This window comes from Xyrauchen texanus, chromosome 34 (assembly GCF_025860055.1).
Source record: "Xyrauchen texanus isolate HMW12.3.18 chromosome 34, RBS_HiC_50CHRs, whole genome shotgun sequence".
NCBI lineage: Eukaryota > Metazoa > Chordata > Actinopteri > Cypriniformes > Catostomidae > Xyrauchen > Xyrauchen texanus.
In genome coordinates this window covers 13,868,102-13,891,572 of record NC_068309.1, presented here as the reverse complement: position 1 = coordinate 13,891,572, position 23,471 = coordinate 13,868,102, and the positions used below count along the sequence as shown (strand labels likewise).

The 23,471-nt window shown below is 37.1% G+C and overlaps 1 protein-coding gene across 1 annotated transcript in view; it reads right to left on the bottom strand.

Annotated features, from left to right (window-relative positions):
* LOC127627981 (breakpoint cluster region protein-like) overlaps positions 1-23,471 on the bottom strand; it is a 107,114-nt gene that overhangs the window by 45,458 nt on the left and 38,185 nt on the right. The window lies entirely within an intron of this gene.

The following is a 23,471-nucleotide window of genomic DNA, read 5'->3' as shown; positions in this document are numbered from 1 at the left end:
TGTGAAAACCTCAGGAGATCAACAGTTACAGATATACTCAAACCAGCCTGTCTGGCACCAACAATCATGTCACGGTTGAAATCAATGAGATCATATTTATTTTCTCATTCTGATGGTTGATGTGAACATTAACTGAAGCTCCTGTCTCATAGCTGCATGATCTTATGCATTTCACTGCTGCCACGTGATTGACTGATTAGATAATCACATGAATAAGTAGGTGTGCAGGTGTTCCTAATAAAGCTCTCAATGAATGTACAATCTAATGTCATTGCTGATTAAAGTTTTTGTTTGCTTGTTTGACAGGTGGAAAAAACTTCAACCTAGCTACATGTGGCCATCAGCTAGTGATTTTTCCACAACACAGAGAAAGGATGTTTGATTGGATTGATGCACGTCAGTCTACAGGTGAAACATGACAAGCAAGCACTAATGCAAGTTATTAAGGGGTTTACTTGATGTGGAAAACAGGTTTTTATTGTGTTCCTTGCTGTTTCAAAATAACACAGCCAACCAAGGAATTGTAACAATTCACAAGCTACTTTAATATCCACACACAGACTCACATGGTTTGGATGGCAAGTGTGTGGCCTGTGAAGACAATACAGAATAAATTAATTTAACTTCACTGCTTGCAAGGGCTCTCTATCTCTCCACAGTCAAGTACAGCTGTGCTTATGACAATAGATTATTTAGATTTCCTCCCACAGACAAATTCACACTCGTAGTATGATGTAAACAGAAAACACACACACAAGACCTCCGCTGTGAATGCTATGGGAGTGTTGATCTGTCAAGCAGCATATGGAGCATGATGCTGCATATAGAAAATCGACATTACATACTTTTGGAAAGCCAACATGTCCTGCTGTGTGACATGCTGTACTCCATCTAAAACTATTTTAAACAGCATTTCGCTAATTTTTAATTATTATGCATGCAGTTATTATGAGCTTATATTAATTGAGACTACATGGAATATTTGTAATTAGTGAAAATGTATTTGTCACACCGCAGCATAATTTAAAATGAACTAGTGAAAGCAAAAATGTGATTATAAATGGTGAAAACTTAAAAGAAATGGTGATCAGTAACAAGACGTAAGATTTATACTTTCCATATTCATCCATTTACTGTATATTTGAACTTGAGCTATCAAAACGAATGTGTTAACGCATGCGATTAATTTAAAATATTTGACGTGTACATTTTTCTATTAATTTCTTTACAATTTTACCTTTCTCTGCATGACGATGGCATTGATGCCCTGTCGTGAATCATAAATGTAGCTTCACGATTCCTATAGCAAAGTGGATAGCCACAGTCTGCCGTTGGATTAATATTGTGGAGGATGATAGTTTAAGAAATGTAATGCCCATTGCAATGAATACACAACCTATGAGGACTAGTTCTTTCAATTAGTCAACCTCCCACTTAGAATTTGAGAAATGTTTAATGTAACTTGAATTGGTGCTATTTTAGTGCATTTATTTATATTACAGAAGTCTTTGTTTGGAAAATGTTAAACCATTTTTGTTACATATTGTTTTCTTTTCTAAGGAAGAAATAAATGTATTTTGCAGGAAGTATTTATAGACAAATTTCAACACTTTAAAAATCAGTGATTCATCGCAATCAACTATGAAAAATGATGCGATTAATCACAATTAAAAAAAAATAATCGACAGCACTAGATATAACCTAATATCATGTGAAAAAGGTCATGGGTATGTTCTGAATAAAGCCAGATGAGTGTGAAACAGCTCTAGCTGACTCAGAGTCATGCTGCCTTGTCATCCCTTAAGCTCTCATCCTCCCACACTTGCCCCCTCTCTCTCTTTTTCCTCTATTTTCTCCAATCTATCGCTTATTTTTTTCCTTGGCTTCCTGTAGATGTCTGCTGTTTTTTGGCCGAAGAGGCAGAATGCCATGAATATCTGGAAACATCATCATCTTTATAAACAATTCTTGAATCCAAGAAGCACTGCCAATCTCTTAAAGAACCCACGTTTGTACAGCCATGCGCAAAATTGACTGAATGCTGAACGCAGAGGAGCATGTTATAGATGAATAAAACTGTCTGATTAAAAATTAATAAATCTGAAATTGCAGTGTTACACTGTAAAGGAAGAAAATCTATTCTAAGCCTTCACAGGTTAAAAAGTCACAGATCTTTTCATCCACCACTTGTGATGTCGCCAAACAAGTGTGTCTCAGTCCAAGTTGAAACCTAGAGCAGAGCAACCCTCAGTGGCCAAAAGGGTTTATGTGAAAGGGAGGAAGTCTGGAAGATGAGCTGCTGCAAACCTGCCAAAATCTCATCAGCATGTAATTTAACAGTACCGTACCAAAGGCCTTCAGAAAATCCTATCATTCGGGTTTGAAAGGAAAAGATGGATGGGAGGTCTCATAAAATCATGTCACTGTACCAACATTTTTGCAAAATTATTTTTACGTGGCTTGTTGTATGCATCACATCAGTTTCCTGGTTAAATTTACAATAGAGGTGCTAAAACAACTACTTTTATTTCCTTTTACTCAAATCACGAGTAAAACAGCAGGTTATCTATTAATAAACACTTATTTTTTTCATCCAGATCCTCACACCTATCTTAAGACATCAAAACACTTTTACAATAGTGAATGACTTGTAAAGCGATACATTTTAACGTTTGCATTACATAAAAAAAAAAACATTTACAAGCTTGTTTTTTAATCAAATTGTATGATAACTGAACTAGAGCATTGCACTAGTATTGTAAACAATCGGGGTATGAGACCCGAAGAGCACAAAAGTCGACACGTGATCTAAATGTGTATCAAAATATTTTTCCCCATATCGTTCTTTATAGATATTTACAAGTAAACTCCAGAGGGCAAGCTACCTTTAAAACACTGAGTTTAAGATTAAATTCTACATAATGGGTGTGACATCTTTTTGATTAAGTTCCACCAATTTCATAATCTTGTGACGCTCCACACTCCAGCTCAGTAGGTGATGGTAATGCACCACAAGCTGGATTGCCAACCGGCAATAAACATCACAAGAAGAAGAAACACTTTCTTGCCTGTGACAACACTATGGATCATGAAAAAAAGTTTTAACTAAATACATGAATAAACAGCAATGGTGTTCATGTCTGAGTTGCTGTTGTATTCAGTCGATAGCTGTATTGCAATGTCAGTGCTGTCTTGTTTGGTACACAATAACATCATATTAGCTGGATATCTAACTAGCAGGTACAGAGCCTCATTACCAGTTTACATGACAGCAGGACTATGTAGCCGCTAGCTGGCTAATACTTCCTAACAGGCTGATTTCATGACTGTAATTCAGTTAGATAGTTGTGAGGATAACTTTGCCAAACTGCTTGCATTTTTAGAGATACATCCGCAATCCGTTCGTCTAGATGTAGAACATCGATATCGTAAATGTCTTTTTTTTAATACATTTCGATAGCGTTTTATCACCCAGCCCTACATAGAAGTGCCATAAAATTATGTGGTTGCTTCAGCGATTGTGTTTTTCATCTCACATTTGCTTTTTATGACATTTACATTACATTTACATTTATTCATTTGGCAGATGCTTTTATCCAAAGCGACATACAAAAGAGGAAAACATAAGCAAATCATCTTAAGGAGACAGTGGTACGAAAAGTGCCATACTACAAAGTTTCACAAGCATCAGAATAGTACAAAAAACAGATTAAAGTGCTACAAGAATTTCTTTATTTTTTAGTGACTGGTTAAGTGCTCATGGAAGTGACTGGTTAAGTGCTTATTATGAAAATACCAATAAGGTTTAGGCTAAAGGTTAAGGTAGATGCAGTGGTTTTGTTGTTTTTTAAACTCGATAGGGCAATAACCTTAAAAACCTCATCTGTTTAGGTAAACATTTAATTAACTTTTAGCACCACACATTAGACATTTCACATCGGAACTGCAACTACAGTAAACATGTAAAGATCCATGTAATTTTATTTTGCAAAAATGTTGCCACAGTCACATCATATTCATGAGATCAGACTGACTTTTTCAGTGAGCTCCTCTCTCTCTCTCTGGGCTGTTCTGGTGGAGAGATTATGGTAGTGATCACTGATGGGGGTTGTGATGTTTAGAGGTCTGCATCTGCCAGATTCATTTAGAGACACGCCCTCCTCCTCCCATGTGTCACAGGTTCTATTTAAGTCTGGAAATAAGAGTGTGAATGTGTGTGTGTGTGTGTGTGTGTGTGTGTGTGTGTGGTACATAGAGTGCCCAGCCTCTAGGGATGGGGAAAAACTGGGAAAAAGATGGAAAATGACACATCAAGGATAAAGAAGTCACTTTAGTCGATTTCCCTAAATATCCAATTTTCAAGCAATTTAATATCACTACCCCCAACCATCACAAGCAGAAAAAAATAATTAATCTGGAAAAGGGGTGGTGAAAATTAAACTGAAATTATGAGTGAAGAACTGCCCCGGGCTATGATTGAATCAAATGGGGACTGCATAGAGAAGCTAATTTGATAAGTAGTGTCATTTTAAGGGCATAAAATAACAAAGGACTACAGTTGGCTGATATTGCTTTTGGAGACTTTTCCCCACAGATAAAGAGACACTGAGCTATTGTGCTCATGCAGGCGGCATATATACAACTAGATTTGTGGTGGCTTCACTAACCTGTTCTCTGTTTTTGTGATATAAACATTTCTAATAAAAGGTTATATTTATTTAGCTTCTTTATTTGTTAAATATCTGTTCATATATTTCTAAGAAATGTGTCTGATTGTTGTCTGGACATGACAGTAGACCAGTCTTATTATACAGGGCCTCCCCTTAAGACTCACTATTCGACTTCTTGCTAAACCTATGCACTGACTAGTCGAAAATATGTACTTTTGCACATTCCTAGTCTCGATGTCCAATAAATCCCAAACCAGATCATTCCAAATATGTGCTATGAGTAATAAGGGTCAATTAATTTTATTTGAGGGGTCTCAGTGGAATATTTATCTGAACAGAAAAACAAAAAAACAAAAGAAACGACTGAGTTGAAACCAGGAAAACAGACCAATTTGATGTGTTGAATTTACACAGGGAAGCCACCTAGTGAGTAAATAAGTGAAGAGTGAATTACAACACACACCAACACCGAGAGCCACCCTGCAATCAACACTGCATCCTTGCTGCCATCCTCTGCCTACTGTATCTCTCTTTCTTTGCTCTGACCATACTTACACATAAAGCATTAGAACAGGTTAATGATGCAGCCACAAATCTAGTTGTATTCAGCCATTTAAAAGCTGTCTGGCTGAATTGGCTTCTGTATTACAGCCAAGTGCTATGTGGGTCCCGTTATGTAAACAAAGAGCGTATTGTGTGTTTTCTAGAGAAGGGAGGCACAGTCAGAAACAAGACGAGACGCCTGAGAGAAATTGAAGTCCTCACAAATAGTTTCCTTTGATTGAATCATGACTAATCTAGTTAAATCAGAGGAAATTCCCAGATGTGTCTTAAAAAGAAAGCAGAACTGGCACTGTCTTATATCTAGCACCCTTCCGAATAGTTACTTTGTTTACTAATCTACTTTAATAACATTTTATTCCAATTGCGAGAAAGAGAGAAGGAGAGAGCCTACTGAAACAGAAATCTTGCAAGGAGTTGGATGGCTCAGCTGGGAACCTGCATGATATCAAATGTGATTGTCACAATTGATTTCAGCTTCACATAATTTGCACTGATGTCAGACTAACCAACTCCACGTGGTTTATATCCCGCAGAACCACAAGGCAGGAGTCGGGCGGTCCTGCGAGGAGACTTCCTGTCAACTGTTGTGTGGATGTGGTAGTGGATTATGTAGTAACTAAGTGTTCTTTAGTTTTCACATCTTTGTTGACTGGTTTGCTAAACAAATAGCAATCAAGCCTTTTGAAACATCACAAGCTGCTTCAGAAAGCACTTACTATCAGAGTATGTACTGTATTTGATGAAGTATGAAGAATAATGACACATCTCAGCAAGAAAAACAGTGCGTTCTTTAGGTATGCATGTTAGTATGAACAAATTTCATCCGGGAATATGGGCATTGTCCCATGACCCAAATATACGAAGTTTTAACTACAACCATAAAAATAATTAACTCTGGTTTTGTTAAACAAGCACCATTTAAGCACAAAGAAAAATATTCTTGGTCTCAGAGCTGTCTGAATCACAGTTCTCAGTAAAAAATAAATATTTGAAAGTGACGTCTCCTCAGCTCCTGTGGCATTTTGGAAAGTAAAGTGTTGATTTGCACTTCAGAATCTTGCCAGAAATAGTAGTTCATCCGGATATTTCTTGTTTATTCTTTTGTGAACACTGAGGATTATGACATACCTTTGGCACACTGTATTTGGCATACTATATGGCATATACTGTATCAAGTATATACTTGAGGGCTTTGTGATCAGGGTCGAAGTGGCAGGCTGAGTGTGTTCTGGAGCTCTAAATCTGCAAGGTGCTCTTCAGCACATGACCATTCCCTGTAATTCACCATCAGTTCCAAAGCCGAATCCCAGATCTGGAGAGGGAGTCCTAAATTTTAACACTAAGGGCAAATAGCCCATCTTGTTGACAAAGGCAATTTACACCAACTAAGTCTGCCATTACTCAGACCAAGCTCAAGACAGCCACAACAAATTTCTTTGGGGTCAACTGCTGAAGGTGGGCGTATGTGAATTTTTCACAATGGGGCAGAGACGTTGAACTGGTTAACGAGCTAGACGTTTAGTGGGATAGGAGAACGGAGAACAAAGTGACTATTTGCAGTCCAATAGTCTGCTGGAAACACAGGAGTTTACATCAAACTATGCCCTCATGCGCTGCTGTAGTGTGAGTGTGTAATGATGGTGTGAATTTACATTGTCATGATGATAAATGGGTTTGTATCTGGCCTTTTTTCCACTTTGCCTCCACTCTTAATATTTCCTATAATACTACAAATAATAATAAATAAAAGGGATTCCTCACAGTGATTTAGTCACAGTGAAGGTCGGGGAGTTCAGAGAAGGGTTTGGAAATTAACCATGGTTTTACTGTAGTAATATTGTAGTAACCATGTTTTTTGGTGTGGAGTTTTTATGCATTTAACCATGGTGTTACTATAGTAATATGTGGTTTTATATATAACTATGTTTAATTTTGTTGTTACTATGATTTTACTACAAAATACAATTGTGATACTATGGTTAATGTAGTAAAACCATGGTTAATTTTTGTAGGGTTAGGTTTAGGGGCTGGTGTAAGTTGTCTGTGGGACTTTAAATAAACATAAAAAAAAAGCTGCAGTGATGCCCCTATACTGAACTTTAGTATTTAAATGGAGTGCAAATAGCATCTACAGCTATTTGCACATAGTGCAAAGAAGATTATTTTTTTTGTTTTTTACACAGTGTACATATCATCTGTCGCTGTTCGCACTTAGTGCAAATAGCCTATGCTTTAATTGATCTGTTTACCTGATGTTTTACTGTTCTCATCTCGCTTTCATAACATTGTCCTTCCTACTGCATAATAGGGAAACAACTGAATGCAAAGGAGCAAGTTATAGATAAATAAAACAGTCTGATTAAAAATGTAGAAATCTGAGATCATGCCCATTGCAATGTTAAACTGTAAAGGAAGACATTTTATTCTAAGCCTTCACAGGTCAACAAGTCACAGATCTTTTCATCCACCACTTGTGTTGCTAAACAAGTGTGTCTCAGTCCAGGGGGTAGGGAGATTCACCGGTAGGGATAAAGGTTAAAGGTGGCCTGTAAATGTGCCGTGGCCTGTTGTACGCTTATGTATCCCAGGTTTTAAACAGCATGGCTCTCGGTGCAGCTTACCAAGTAGAAAATCTGAAAAGGCTGACTCAGCTCTGCACATTAGCACAGGAAATCCATACAATCCTTTACACATAAATACTCTCATTCTACATCATCTCTTCATTCTTTCTGTAGTACATGAGTTCTAGGGCCATGAACCTGTTCTGTTGATAATAGTATCCCCTACTTGTGAAATGTATCTAACTAGTATTTCACAATGGAGGTACACTCTGCTGGTAAAAAAGAATAAATACACTGAACCTTGCACCACCTATAACAGATTTAAGATCACGTATCCATGCTACCTGAAACCAGTTGCTATAACTGACACAACATTTCTGACCATGCGGGAAGTATTATGTCTTCTTCAAAAGAGAACAGTACTGTAATCTAATTACTAGCCTCTATGCTCCCTTCCTCTTTCAAAAAGTAGTTCAAATTTCATAACATATAAACATCCTCAGGGTAGGTACTCCCAATTATTATACTCTAATTCATGCAGCATAACAACCGCAATACCAGGAACCAAATAGTTTAAAGGAATAGTTAATTCAACATTAAACCACATTGGTTCCCATGGCGTCTCGTGTCCAAATGTCATTACATATTTTCCCAACAACTAAACAGATTTGACTTTATCAACGTAGCTGCCATATTGGATTCCATATTTGATTTGATTGAGTGATTAATGAGTTAAATATCGCCCTGTTCATCACACAAAGTGATCATAGCACTTCAGAAGTCTTAAAAGTATCTAGTGCATAAGTCCAATTAACTTCTTTTACTGTGGTTTTATAGTGTATTTTTGTCCTTTTTTGAGCTTGGCAGACTGGAGTCAAGCTATTCAATTTCATAATATGGCAAATAAACCTTTTGAAGACTTTCTAAAATTAGTTTTTTTGTATTCCATGGAATAAAGGAATCATACAGGAGTGACATTATTATAAATACTGACAGAATAAAAATTTGTTTTTAAAATAACTCCCATACTTTATAAAAACAGTTTTGGTGTATATATATATATATATATATATATATATATGTATATATATATATATATGTTATTCCAGTGGTACTAACTCAATTAATGCTGTTTTTCAACTCTTATCAGAAGGAAACGTACTGTATTATTAATCCAATGTAAGGAAAGGTCAAAATTCACAATTTTACATAGCCTTCTGTTACTTACAGAGGTTTGCCGAAAGCTGACAAGGGGTTTAATTCTCTCTTTACTCAAGATCCTTTGCATTTCACAAATATGTTAAGTACCGCTATAACTTGTGACATGATCATAAACTATGCCAATTTTAGTCTAGCATTTGAGACAGAGGTGAAGAGTCAAAAGTTTGTCTTCCACAGCTTGACTAAACCTACACACGCATACAAAAAACCAAGGCAAGCGGGAGAGTAATTGGCAATGGCGTACAGACAACTGCGGCCGCAGAGTTCTTTCCCTTATCATTAGCAAACAGGAGCCTCTAACGAAGGGGCAAATCTCCCTTCATCTCCTGTTAAACAGATGCCCAATATCATACCCATGGTGAGCTTATTAAATTGATTTGGGAGTAACAATGCGGACTTTAGTGAATGTTTTTATCAATTTCATACCCCTGGCATTGTAGCATTATAGCCCCCCTTTAAAAATCCTGTCATTATAAAGATTAAATTAATTAAATGTTTTTATAATGTTTATCTCATCAAAAAAGACAAGCTATTGCTTTATAAACTTTAGTGCTGGATGTTCATGTGGAATGGATGGTTGGGGCAGAAACTGGCATGATATATGGTATTAAAGCCAAGATTATACCAATGATTATAGGCACTATAGTGTGATATTTCCTAAGTATTAATGAGAGGCACTCCAAACCACACTGATTTTGTGGGTTTGTTCTCAAAGAGGCCTTGAACACAGAGGATTCTGTGGCAACTGACCAGGGGTGTGTATATTTTAAAAGCCCCCTATACTTTAGGCTTTTGTGTCACTTTAAATCATTTGAAGAGGGGTCACCCACACACTGTTTAAACCATGACAGGACACACTGAAAAAATAAAATAGTAATTTGTTTAACAAAAAAAATAACTTGCAATTTAAAAATATAAACATTATATTTGAACAAATATCACATTTGTCTTAACACGTTTTGTACCAAATTATTTTGTCATGTACCAAATGACATGTGAAAGAATTTCACAGGGAAGCTTAATGCATGCTATGTACCATAGTGAAAAAATAATAAGCACACTTTATTAGTGGGTGTTTCAGTATACTAAAGTGTATTGCTGGCAGGCTATAAAAGTTATTTATGCTAAATTGGAACAACTAATTTTGTACTTAATGTACTATAGTTTGCTGAAAGCAGTGCTGTGGTGCAGCTAAAGATGTGTTAGGTATACTTGGTTATGCTAAAATTGAACTATTTAAAGTATACTTCTAAATACTTTAAATATCTACCCTTATAGTTCATTTTTGAAATGCTCAGAATTGACTCATTGTAAACTTATAAATGTATTTTGGTGACATTACAATTGCAACTCCTATACACTGTAAGATTACTGGACACATATTAATGTTATACTGATAATATACTGCAGGCCCACACTACAACTTAATTTTGGCTGGCATTAATAAACGCACTTCTGGTGCTTGCATTAAAAGTATTACAGCGTGAGTATTACTGTGAAGAAAGTTATAATCAACAATGATAACACCGAAGAATAGTCTTTCACTGTTACACACAGGATCACATCTATCTCAAAGCAACACTAATCTCACCCAGTGTAACTAAAAAATAACCCCTTTCATAACATAAAACAACATATTTAACACTAAGATGAACTGGAACCATAAGTATAACCCCAATTAATTTTAAGTGTTAGCTAATAAAAAAAAAAAGTCCCCAAAACCAACACAGACCTACCTAATTAATTATGCAAACACAACAGCTAATAGCAAGTCCTCAAGCAGAAACATTAACAGACGTTACAATTTATTACTGGAAGTTTTAACACCTGACATTTTTATAAAATTGGTAAATGTACCATTTTGCCCTTTGCACAAAGAAAAGTGAAACAATGCAAACATCTGCTTGGTCCATCTATTTAGTGATCTACAAAGGCCCCTGACCAACTATGGCTAACTTGATATGAATAAAAGTGGACGAGGCCCCTGTGGCTAGCTAGTTGTCGTTTCTGTGTTGTTTGTAGAAGCATGTAGAACAATAACGAGATGCTCCGTTATATACTAATATATTATAAGTCCAGATGTTTATGTAGATAGTTATAACTTACATGATATGAGTTGCGTTATGGTGGTAGAATGACCATATGCTGATAGTACAATGTTAACAAGCAAATTAACAGTTTTACATTCTCTGTTGGTTTTGTGTTTATTCTTCTTTCAAGGGGGAAGACAAGATTGAGCAGACAAGCAGTATTAGACACAGTAGGTTAATGAACAAATATTGCTTTGTACCCTATTATTGGGGATGAGGAAATTACTTCAACCCTTACCTCTATGTCACACAATATCGAATGCAATATACTGCTTTAAAAATTGAAGAAAAAAAAAATTTTTGTTGTCTTTGTTGTCCTTAAGCCATTTTGTCACAATTTTGGAGATATGCTTGGTGTCGTTGTCCATTTGAAGGACCCATTTGCGACAGAGCTTTTACTTCCTGGCTGATGTCTTGAGATGTTGCTTCAATATTTCCACATCATTTTCCTTCATGATGCCAACTATTTTTTGAAGTGCACCAGTCCCTCCTGCACCAAAGCACCCCCACAACATGATGCTGCCACCCCCATGCTTCATGTTTGGGATGGTGTTCTTTGGCTTGCAGTCCTCACCCCATTTCCTCCAAATATAACGATGGTCATTATGGCCACACAGTTCGATATTTGTTTCATTAGACCAGAAGACATTTCTCCAAATCTTAAGGTCTTTGTCCCCATGTGCACTTGTAAACTGTAGTCTGGCTATTTTATGGCGGTTTTAGAGCAGTGTATTCTTCCTAGCTGAGAAACCTTTAAGTTTATATATATAGGACTCGTTTTACTGTGGATATAGATACTTGTCTAACTGTTTACTCCAGCATCTTCATGGGGTCATTTGTTGTTGTTCTGGGATTGATTTGCACTTTCTGCACCAAACCCATGGTGTTTATACTTGCGTACTATTGTTTGTACAATTTGTTTCTGAGGTCTTGGTTGATTTTCCCATGATGTCAAGCAAAGAGGCACTGAGTTTGAAGTTAGGCCTTAAAATACATCCACAGGTACACCTCCAATTCAGTACACCTCATATCAGAAGCTAATCGGCTAATGGCTTGACATCATTTTCTGAAATTTTCCAAGCTGCTTAAAGGCACAGTTAACTTGGTGTATGTAAACTTCTGACCCACTGGAATTGTGACAGTCAATTAAAAGTGAAACTATCTGTCTGTAAACAATTGTTGGAACAATTACTCATGACATACACAAAGTAGATGTCCTAAACGACTTGCCAAAACTATAGTTTGCTAATATTAAATCTGTGGAGTGGTTAAAAAATGAGTGTAGATGGATCAATGGAAAGGAGGAGGTGAGAACCAGCTTGACGATATAAATAATATTTTAATGAGAAACTTAAAAGACACAAACACACACATGACGGACATGTCCGTAAACGATCTCTCTCTCGTCGCACCACCATCTGCCATCGGCCTTTATCCCTCTCCGAGGCTTAATTTGCCTAATAAGGGACTGGGTGTGTATAATCATGACCTGGCCCCGCCCCGCCCTCCGCCCTGCCATAATGAGTTTTAATGACTTAAACCTAAGTATATGTAATCTTCTGACATCAACTGTATGCACACATATATACATGCACATATACATGTTATTTACTTATTTTTTGTTTATATATTGATATATTTTTATTTATTGATGTTGTTATGATACATATTTTGTTATATTTAGATTGTCATCATTGTGATATAGTCATATTATGCTCTGTATATTCGTTTTTTGTTCTTTATTAACATTATTTAGGTGGAGGCTTTAAATAAGCTCTTACAGGTTTTTCTAACTCTCCTTGCACTGTATATACATTTTTATCTTTGCCATTTAATTTTGTATACTTTTTAAATCATGCTAATAACAAATAATCAATCAATCAAATTGCTAACAATCTGATTCATAGAAGAATTATCCATATAAGCAATAGTCTCCCATCGCTCTCCTTTAATCTCATTGCTTTCCTGGGGAAGGATAGCAAATGTTCTGAGTATAACATAGGAACATTAGTGAGATACTGTACGTGAGAGCAGGAGGGCTTCACATTTACCTACAAACTATACACACAGAGTTAGACATGGGGACGTCTTCCAAATCTTTCTTTCAATCTCCGAATTATGTTGTTGGTTTTGGGAGCAACACAGCAACACATGGTTCATTCATTGTTTATCCTTTGTCACATTAATATGGTTCTTCACTTTATCAAAATGACAGAGAGCACTGTGGGATGTGAAGATGTGTCCCACTGTAACACATTATTACATCCTCTATCTGCTCTAGAGACAAGATTTTTCCTTCCTCTTATCCTTTGGGAAGAGCTAATATATTCAATTCGGGTTAAAAGAGCACGTTTATAAAGAAAACTCTCAACTGGCCTGTGAGAAGAGGCTTGGGGATTTAAGGATCAATGCAGTTCTTTATGTTTGACTGTTAGCTATAATTGAGAGATTAAGGATGAGAGCTTCTACTGAAACTATGGTAGACTGGGAACTGCCACATTAACATATTGGATATTTTATATTAGCCAAGTAAAAAACAACAGCTAGCCTCAACATCTGCATCTCTCTTAACCTCTCTCTCTCTCTATTGCCCCTAAAATGAATGCCTTTATCTCCCTATAACATCATGCTACCATGGTTTATAACTTTTGCCATGGTGTTTTACTTATTCTTCACAGTATTCAACACTAATGGGGAGCACTGTGTATGGATCCGTGTCTGTTTGTATTTGGTGTATGAGCTTGTAATCAGATGGATCATTGGCATAGTAAACTTGGCTGTAGATTGTATATAAATGAGCAACCCCTCCTATGAAGAAAAGGGAAGAATCTTACCAAACTGCTGGCTCAAAGACACCTTAGATACTGCCTCCACTGTGAAACTCCACCAGTGGAGACAGCAGATCTGACCCAGACTCACAAGAATCAGGCCCCCTCAGTGTAAAGAATGTCATTTTAACAACAAAAGAGCAAGAACAAGGAGTGTGTCAAGAACTCCTCATTCTCAGGAAATTCCACATTCCGTTCTTACCGAAATGTACATTCTTTGGAAAATTCTCATTCTTATGAAATTGCAAATTCTGTTCTTACAAAAATTATTGTATTTACTAAATTCCAAATTCCATTCCAATTATAATTCTCACTCTTACAAAATTCCAAATTCCATTTCCGTCATTATGCACATTTTTGTTCCTATGACAAACATAATCTAAAATTACAAAAATAATCAATAACAAATGTGATTCTTATTTTATTTTTTAAGAAATCTCAAATTTTATTCTAATGAAAAATTTGTATTCTTACAAAATTTCTAACAAAAAAGAAATCCAAATTCTGTTCTAGAAAAAAATCTTTATGATAATTCTTGCTCTTACAACGTTCCAAATTCTATTCTTACAAAAAATTTGGGTTTTACGTAATTCTGAATTCCATCCTTACTACAATTCTCATTCCTATGAAAACAAACAAAATTACAAAAATAAACCAGGGTTCAACAATAAGAATGGCCCACTGGCCAGTGACCAGTGTGAGTGTGTTTTGGGCCTATCGATAGAACGTTATCCAGAATACAGTGGTTAAATTTATATCTTCAGAAGCGATAAGTGTGGGGGAGAAACAGATCAATATTTAAGTGCTTTTTTACAATAAATCTACAATAATCCCTGTGATTAATTCAGCTTTTTTATATTGACATTGATTAGCCTTTTACAATTTCCTATACACCGTCAGCCAAGCCAGGATTCTGTCAAACAAAGGAGATTTCCCTGTGGAACGTGTGTCCTAAAATTATGTGGAAAGACCTCTGTGTGTGTTCTGTGGGGTCTGAGGCTGAGGTGGAGGGAGGTTGGGGGAGGGGCAAAAAGAACGAGAGAAAGGGAGAAAGGAGAGGAGGTGCTGCTAAAAAACCTCTGCAGTGCTGAACCATATTTAAACCACCACCTTCTACCAGATGTGCACATAGCTGCCACACACAAATACATAATGTACAGTATATCAAGGGCATTGGGAGTGCATGCATGCAAGCAAAATCAATTAGATCACTCATCAAGGTCAAAGTGATGAAAGTGACTCATATGTGCACACACAAGCACTTAACCACTAGAGAGCAACCACCATTTTTTTTTTTACATTACTAAAGCCTACAATACAGAAATAAAAAAAGAAACGAAGAAAGGAGGGAAAGAAAGAAAGAACGAATTAAAGGAAAGCAAGAAAGTGAGAAAAAGAAACCGCTACTGTGAATAAGGTCTATGACATGGAGGTGGTGTAGTAGATGTATTGTACAGTGCTACATTTTATAGTACTACAACCATGACACAGAGCACAGATCAACATAAAACAGAGAGAGAGAGAGAGAGAGAGAGAGATGATGAGGAGGAGAATGCAGCATGTGTCATCCTACAAGAACAAAAGAATGTTTGCTGTTGGTCATCACTGACATGAGACACTGAGAAAAATCAATACATTTAGGGTGGATTCACAAAAGCTGCCATTCAATAACACAAATTGAATGTGGCCAAATCCCCTGAGACTTCAACACCACCCCTCAAGCCACAAAAACATCACCCACAGATCACCCAAATGCACGCACAGACCGCATTCAAAACCCTTTGTCAGCCATATATAATTTCAACTATATATCTGAGCTAATCAAAAAAGGTAAACTGCTGTAAAATAGTTATTTCCAGAGAAATACTCCAAAAAGCAGTCACCGTCCTCACAGACCCCATAAAAGAGGGGGTCACACAAGCCTTTTAGCGTGAACATTTTTTTTTCCGGAAACGCAACATACCATGATGTGGGAGGGCTTCAGGTGTAAGTAAATAATACATCACAAATAACAAAGTATATTATATTCAAATTGGTCAAATATACTAGGGCTGCACGATTTGGGGAAAATGTCATATTGCGATTATTGAGGCTAATATTGCGATATGCGATTGCGATATAATAAACAAATGGTATCAAGAGTCAACTTGCTTGGTTATCAAGGAAAATGCACAAATAGATTACTGATAATACTGAAATGTGTATTTCTCAACTCAAACATACAAAATTAAATAATAACATCTTTGCATTACTGCAAACTTGTTATTTTCTCAATATTACACCTAAATAAAATGGAACAATAAATAAGAACATACAAATTTTCATGAAAATAAGATTGTCCAAACAAACAGGGTCATTTAATCAGGATGTAACATTTACTTTCTATAAACTCTTTTGAAAAGGAAACTGAATATAAACGTGTGGTTGAATCAAACTACTAAAACTGTTATTGTTGTTGTTGCTGTTGTTTTTTTTTTTTTTAAATGACCAACTGGTGTTTCCAAATCCTCTGTCTAAAAAGTTTTACTTATCGCTGGTACCTCTTGTCCAGTGTGTGGATCATTTTCTGAAATCACACTTTGCTAACGGTGCATCACGTCTCTTTATATCTCTGTGAAGACTTGTCATATAGCGCGACACTCGCAAACACATCTGTAATTGTGCTTTGTTTTGTTTGGCTTACTGGGCTTTTTAATGTAGTTTTAGTCAATGAAAACTGATGACATTTTAGTCATATTTTAGTAACATTTCATCATATTGATATTTTAGCCACTGAACACTGTAAACATTATTACAATACAAAAGAGTATTATTGATAAGCATTTGTCAATCTTGTCTATCCAAAACCAATACACACACACACACACACACACACACACACACACACACACACACACACCTTTTATTGTTGTTTTCATTTTAGTGTTATTTTTCACATAAGATTGATCTTATCATGATCTCATCAATGATGCTACACGTTGCAAGCTGCAGACAGCGGGGGTGAGAGACGAGCGTCTCCGTGTTAGAGTGCGCATCACCCGACAGAACTTTATATCTCTCCCGGTCTCGACTCCCGCTCAGATTGTGTCTGTTCCGCGACTGGTTGAAGCGGCCCTGACCGGCTCTGTTTTGGAGTTTGTGTTTATTTACATGGCACGCTCCCGTATTATATGAACTTGAATTAAGGATGAAATAAAGATATATCGCCAAGCTATGATCGGTGTTATTTTTCTGGCCACCAGTTCAGTGTCGGTCTGCTCGGCGTCCATCTTCACCTGATTTCCACGCTGCACACCGGAAACTCACATGACATGACTACACGTGCCACTCCCTAAACTGAGACTGACTGGTCATCTTTTTATTAGCGGTGTAGAAAATGGGCAAACAGCTCTCAGAGAGAATGGGCTGTCACGTCCACACATGCACTTATTTATTTAATATAAATCGCAGCATTTTACTGTCATATAATCGCAAAGGCTGACATCGTGATTGTGATATGATTAATCGTGCAGCACTAAAATATACTGTATTGTCTACTCACATCCTGCAACAATAAAATGTGCAGGCACAGCTTTGAAATATGATGTCTTTGTATTAAGCCAAGACATCCCATTGGTAAAGCATCCTCTTGTCATATGGATTCACAGGTCAGATTTCACTAGGGTGACCAGATTCCTGCTTGTGGAAAATTAGACAGCCTCCTCCCAACAACAAGGAAATTGTAGAGGGTGATCCGCATCTGTAACTGTTGTCACCTTTTACTTTTCTCAGGCAGCATTTTTTCTCATTGCCTTCATGACTGTTACATGGAGTCGAGATTTATCCATGCTGCGTTCATTAATGAGAACACATGCTCCACAGATGCTGATGTCCCAGGCAGGCATAAAACAAACTCCACGACCTTGTCTAAGATGCCGAAATTAAGGGGCTTGCTCTTCAGCTCACAGAAAAAGTCTGTCCATCTCTCAGACACGGCCGTCTTGTTCATGTTCCACTCAGTGATGTGACTAGTGACAATGATTTTGCGCAAGTCCACTCCAAGAGCGTGGTTTTGTCAGTCAAACTGAGATGGGGGATTCTAGAGTAGAAGTGTTCGAGGCGGTTCTGAATGTCTTTCCACACTGGGATGTCTCTCAGTAGGGCCCACTCAAGGTTTTCTGTGTGTTCTCCAATGAGTGGAGGTAATCTACCGATGCTGAATAAAAGTTTCTGACAACACAAAATAAATCACCCGCTTGCATGTCACCAGCTTTAACCAGGGGATCCAACTGCTTTTTAATGACAGAGGGTATGACTAATTCCTCCAGCCTGGCCTGCAAAACTTTTCTCAGGTCATGAATGTGCAAAGATATGGCCGTGTACAACAGAATGATAAGCAAAAAGTCCTTCACTTGTGTGAGAGTGGAGTGTCAGATTTGGAACTTTGCTTTACAAAATAAAAAAAATTAATAAAATAAAAAATAATAATAAATCTTACTGCATCCACATGCTTTTTTGTATGAACCTGCTGAGCAATGTCGGTGTGGCCTCCATGGGCAATGGAAAAGTGAGTTCCACAAATCTCACACCTCACTTTATTAGGCTCTGTCTGTGACTCCTTTTTAAGAAATGTAAAATCTTTTGAAGATCCTCTTTAAATGTACATGCACGCATCTTTAACATTTTTCCAGCTGCAATTTCATCTGTGTGCACTTTCAAACTGACTCTTCAATTAGTTCACTAACTGGACATCTATTGATAGGGAATTGTGATTGGATAGTTTAAGCCAATCATGTACTTAAAATAACATGGCGTGATTTTATTGGTTTTACAAGCCGTAAACTTGGCTACCTTTGATTAGAATACTCACGTGAATGAGAAAGTCACAAATTTTAGCAGAGGGAAATACGGGACAAAACACGATTTTTACAGAATAAGTCGGGACACTAGAAAAAGTGCTTAAATGTGTGACTGTCCTGGGAAAAATGGGACATCTGTCCACCCTAGATTTCACCAAACTTGAACTTTCAACACACAGCATAGTGCTAACTTTCTTCGCATTGAGGTTGCATTTCCAGCCTCCCACATTCAGAATGTGAATGGAGCACAAACTGTAATGTATGAATGCCCCTTAAAAGTAGAGAAAGCACACCAGCCTAAAGGGAGAAGGGAAAGCTAATACACAAACTTAACAATATACACCATAAACTACTCATCTATGACTTTACACAGTTTTCAGGCATAGAGATGCTATTCTTTGAGGATGATGTGTCACTCGAGCAGCCTCATGCAATCTATACGACATACAAAAAACATTACTTTAGGTTGACAAGCAGTTTTTCACACTCTGAGTAATAAAAGGACCCTAAAAAATTTAACACCTAAAAGGTCCATAAAAAGACTAAAGCCAACATACGGTTGGATTTATGCAGTAGTGACTTCCTGTTCTTTCATCTGTCTGTATATCTCACGAAGAAAGACTGAAATAGTCTTGATTGTTAAGAACTCCACAGAATGATCTGTAGAATTGGAGCACATAACCATCATTCATAATGTTGTACACATCCTTGTTTAGAACTATTCTGCAAAATCAATGTAAAAAAAAAAAAAACAATTACATTACGATAATTTAATTAGGCTACTTATAAAAATAAAATCCATCCCAATGTCCATTCAAATTCTAAACAGAAAGTCAAGCCCACTGCAACCAGTTCTAGCAGACCAAGAGGAATTACCACAGATCAGCCGCCCACACAGCAGATATCTCACCTCTCAGTCCACCTAAACATGCAACTAGACAGCACAGAATATGAGGATGTACAAGCCAAAGTTAATTTGCAGGGTTTCTTAATTGTGTATACAGTAAAACTGAATAACTAAAGAAGATTAATTAGAGATTAGAGATTAATTATTGACAAAATTTTCCCTGCACTGAGCAGAGTATTTTTCTGGAATCAGACACTTAAATATTTTTGCATTACACATGTTAAAGTCCACATCCACATGTTTAAATAGTTTAAAATTAAACATCAACACATTTAAATTTTGTTTTAAAGTTTTTGCCTCTCATTCACACTGAAACATTTTCCTTTCTTGTGTGATTCCTCCATTAAGGTGCATACACACTGCCAGCGACAGCAACTCAATACCATTCATTTTCAATGCGAGCACAGCGACTTCCGGCGACACGAGCTGTCGCGACCGTTGGCGCTAGATGTGGGCGTGTCCAGCGAGGCGACAAAGTTGAGAAAAGTTCAACTTTGGAGCGACTAACGGAAGCGACAGCCAATAGGAGAGACGACGGGAGAGCTCACGTGATCCTTCTCTCTCTCTCAGCTCCTGCAGTAACGGAAAGATGGATGAAAGGCTAATTCTTGCTGTTAGAAATGTTCCAGTGCTCTATGATATGTCTCTTCCCACGTTCAAGGACATTTTTAAGAAAAATACTGTGTGGAAAGGTGTATCTGAGATCGCGGGGATTTTATGGACCCAGACAGACCGGCATTTGCATTTTCGCCGCAGATAAACAGCCGCTATGGCAAACAGCACGCCTTGTTTCTCATTAATCTTTGATATAAAGCATTTTATTTAGTCTTTTCCCTCCAAAATGTTTGCTTTTAGTGGCAAGAAAAGAGATTCGCTGTCAACAGCAATGGAATGGCATCCGTGAATGTCATTTATAAACGTTACTAGGCAACCAGTAGTGGGAACACCCACTAGCGACTTCACCGCCAGCCACTGGCGACCTGCAGCGATAAAGTCGCTGGCAGTGTGTACGCAGCTTTACTGCATACATTGGAAAATGATGACGTTAGGGAAGTGAAAAAAGAGTTGTCAAATGAAAATGGATTAATGTAGATGTGACCAAAATTTTTTGTGAAAATAACATCATTTGACTGTGGTTTATTGTTTAAAATTAAATTGCTATTATAACATTCCTCAATACTGAGCTATAATAAGGAATAGCTCTATAGCTCCAATATACTTGCATAAAATGCCATAGGAGCCATAAGGGTGTATTTACACTTGGTCACTTCATGCATTTTTACTGATCAGATTGACATCCATTTGAATATGCACATTCGATTTACACTTGGCCACATCAATGTTTTTCCAACAAACAGATATAAATCCGATCTTCAATTCCCACACCATGTGCAATTGAGTTCACTTTTGTTATTATGCTAATGCCGGGTGGCTAATTAAAAAGATGTGATTTATTATATGATTCCAAGTGACTTTTAACAGGGCGTATGTGTATCTGTGTGTGTGCGCTGTGTATCTTCGCCCTCGGGTCTTCTCACAGGTAAGATCTGCACTCATTGTCAGTGTTTAGTTTCAGTTTCGTCAGCGATCTGAATCAAATCAATGAAGAAAAACTTTCAATCTCACCATATAACGTGCATCCGTTTCTTAATTTGATATTATTTATTGCGCAACGTGAGCCCTATGCTAATCCTTGTTAACAGCTGTTATATTTAAAACATTTTGATGTAAACTGATGCAAATTTTAAAAATTGGTTCATAGAATGTTATAGAATGTTTTGTAGTCTTCTAATGTTCTAGTCTTTCCTTACTCTGAAGGGCACAGACATAAAGGCTACAAGAGTCCAAAACTAACAAAATTCCATATGCAGTTTATTGTTCAAACTAATTTGGTGCATAAAACATGACAACTATAAACAAGACCAAAACATGAATGTTGCCTTATGTATTAATAAGTTAGAGTGGTTAGAGTGGATTGTGAGGAGGGTTACTACACTCAGAGACCAATATGAGAGTGGAGTATTAAGATCCTTTAAAAATTTGGTTCAACATTTTGGGATTCACAGATCTCAGTTTTTTAGGTATTTACAGCAGCGCCACCTGCTCTGTACTATTTTAGGGAGTGGCATACACCCCCCTAAAGTGGCAGATACTCTGGGTGGTGATTATTGCTACTGAAAAAGGTCATGAGGCATCAGTGTATTACTCCCTGTTAATTCAGAGTCTGCATCTAGAAATGCAAGGGTATGCATTATGCAATTCAACATTTTACATCGATTCTATTGGAACCCCTCTTGATTGTATAGGCTTGGTCTTAAAAGACACACCCACCTGCTGGCCATGCCAAGAAGATGGAGACACAACCCATGTCATTTGGTGGTGTGTTAAGATCCAAGCATTTTGGTTGCAGGTGATTATTATTTGTGATGTACTGGGCATGCAAATTTTATTTTGCCCCAGACTCTGTATTTTAGGTGATGGGGCGGTCATCAATATAGAGAATAAGCACATACAAAATTGGGTCCTAACCAGAGTCATGATCGCCATACATATAGTTTTAAGGGGATGGAAGTTGGCTGCTGCGCCAACTTTGGACTTGTTTGTGGGGAAAAGGGGCAAATATATTTTTTGGAGGGCTTTCAGGAAGGAGCATTGGAGAGAGAGGTGTAGTGGTTAATGTGTGTGACAGATGAAGGGTTTTGTATGTAAATTTTAGCCAGATGAGGTTTAATGAGGAATAAGGTTTATTAATATTCACAAGATAGGAAGTTGGAGACACAACGTATGTGCTGATGGACCTTACGAAAAAAGTGTTCATGGCAAATTTGCTACAAACTTTCCATTGTTGACAAAGGTTTGTTGGGGGTTCACCACTACTGGCGAAGAGCTGCAAGTTTGCGGCTAGTTTAGATTATTTGTAAGGGGGAGCGCATTTCCATATAATATCGCAATTTATTTGCATGCCCTCGCTTCAGTTTAAAACCCTTGACTATCTAATCAGAATAACAAAATATGCATTGAAGTGAGGATAAAAATATGGATGAATATTGTCAATGATGAAAGATTTAGATATAGCAAATCCCCATGTGATTATTTTTATTTCACTTTTAGAGGCTGCTGTTATACTGTAGAACCAAACTGTTTTAACGGTAGAATCTTCCAGATTCCACGACAGTGTAATAATAAAAAAAATTAAATATCGCCAACTATCGGCACAGATTAATCGGTAAAACTGATATATCGTCTACCTCTAATCTGAACAGTTCATTTACACAAGGATAGCTGTCCCAATGCACTGTGCATTCACATGGAAAACACACAGCAGTCATTTCTTGCTGACTTTCTTTTATACAGTAAATTCTCTTCTCCACCTACTCCTTTAAATGTTTCTGCTATTCTTTGACTGTGTCTGGAACCAAAATGACAAATTACAACAGTCCTCCTACTCTCTTTTTTTATTTGTTAACAAGTCAAAGAGAGATTTTTGTGTATTAATTGGTCAACCATTTCAATGAATCTCTCCAGAGCTTTTGTTCAGCTACATTAGTGTAAGACAGCCTCTGTCTACTTGCACTTCCACAGTCAAATCGGGATGGACCTCCAAGACATTTAATCATTAATCTTACAGTTAAATCAGTTTCCTTTAGTTTTAAACATTGCCAACCAACATCTACTCAGTTTACCCAAGTAATACATGACTTGTATTGCACATAGATAAATAATATTAGAATTATATTCATGCAGTATAGCCAGAGGGGAAACTGGCTCCACCAGCTGAGCCTGGTTTCTCCA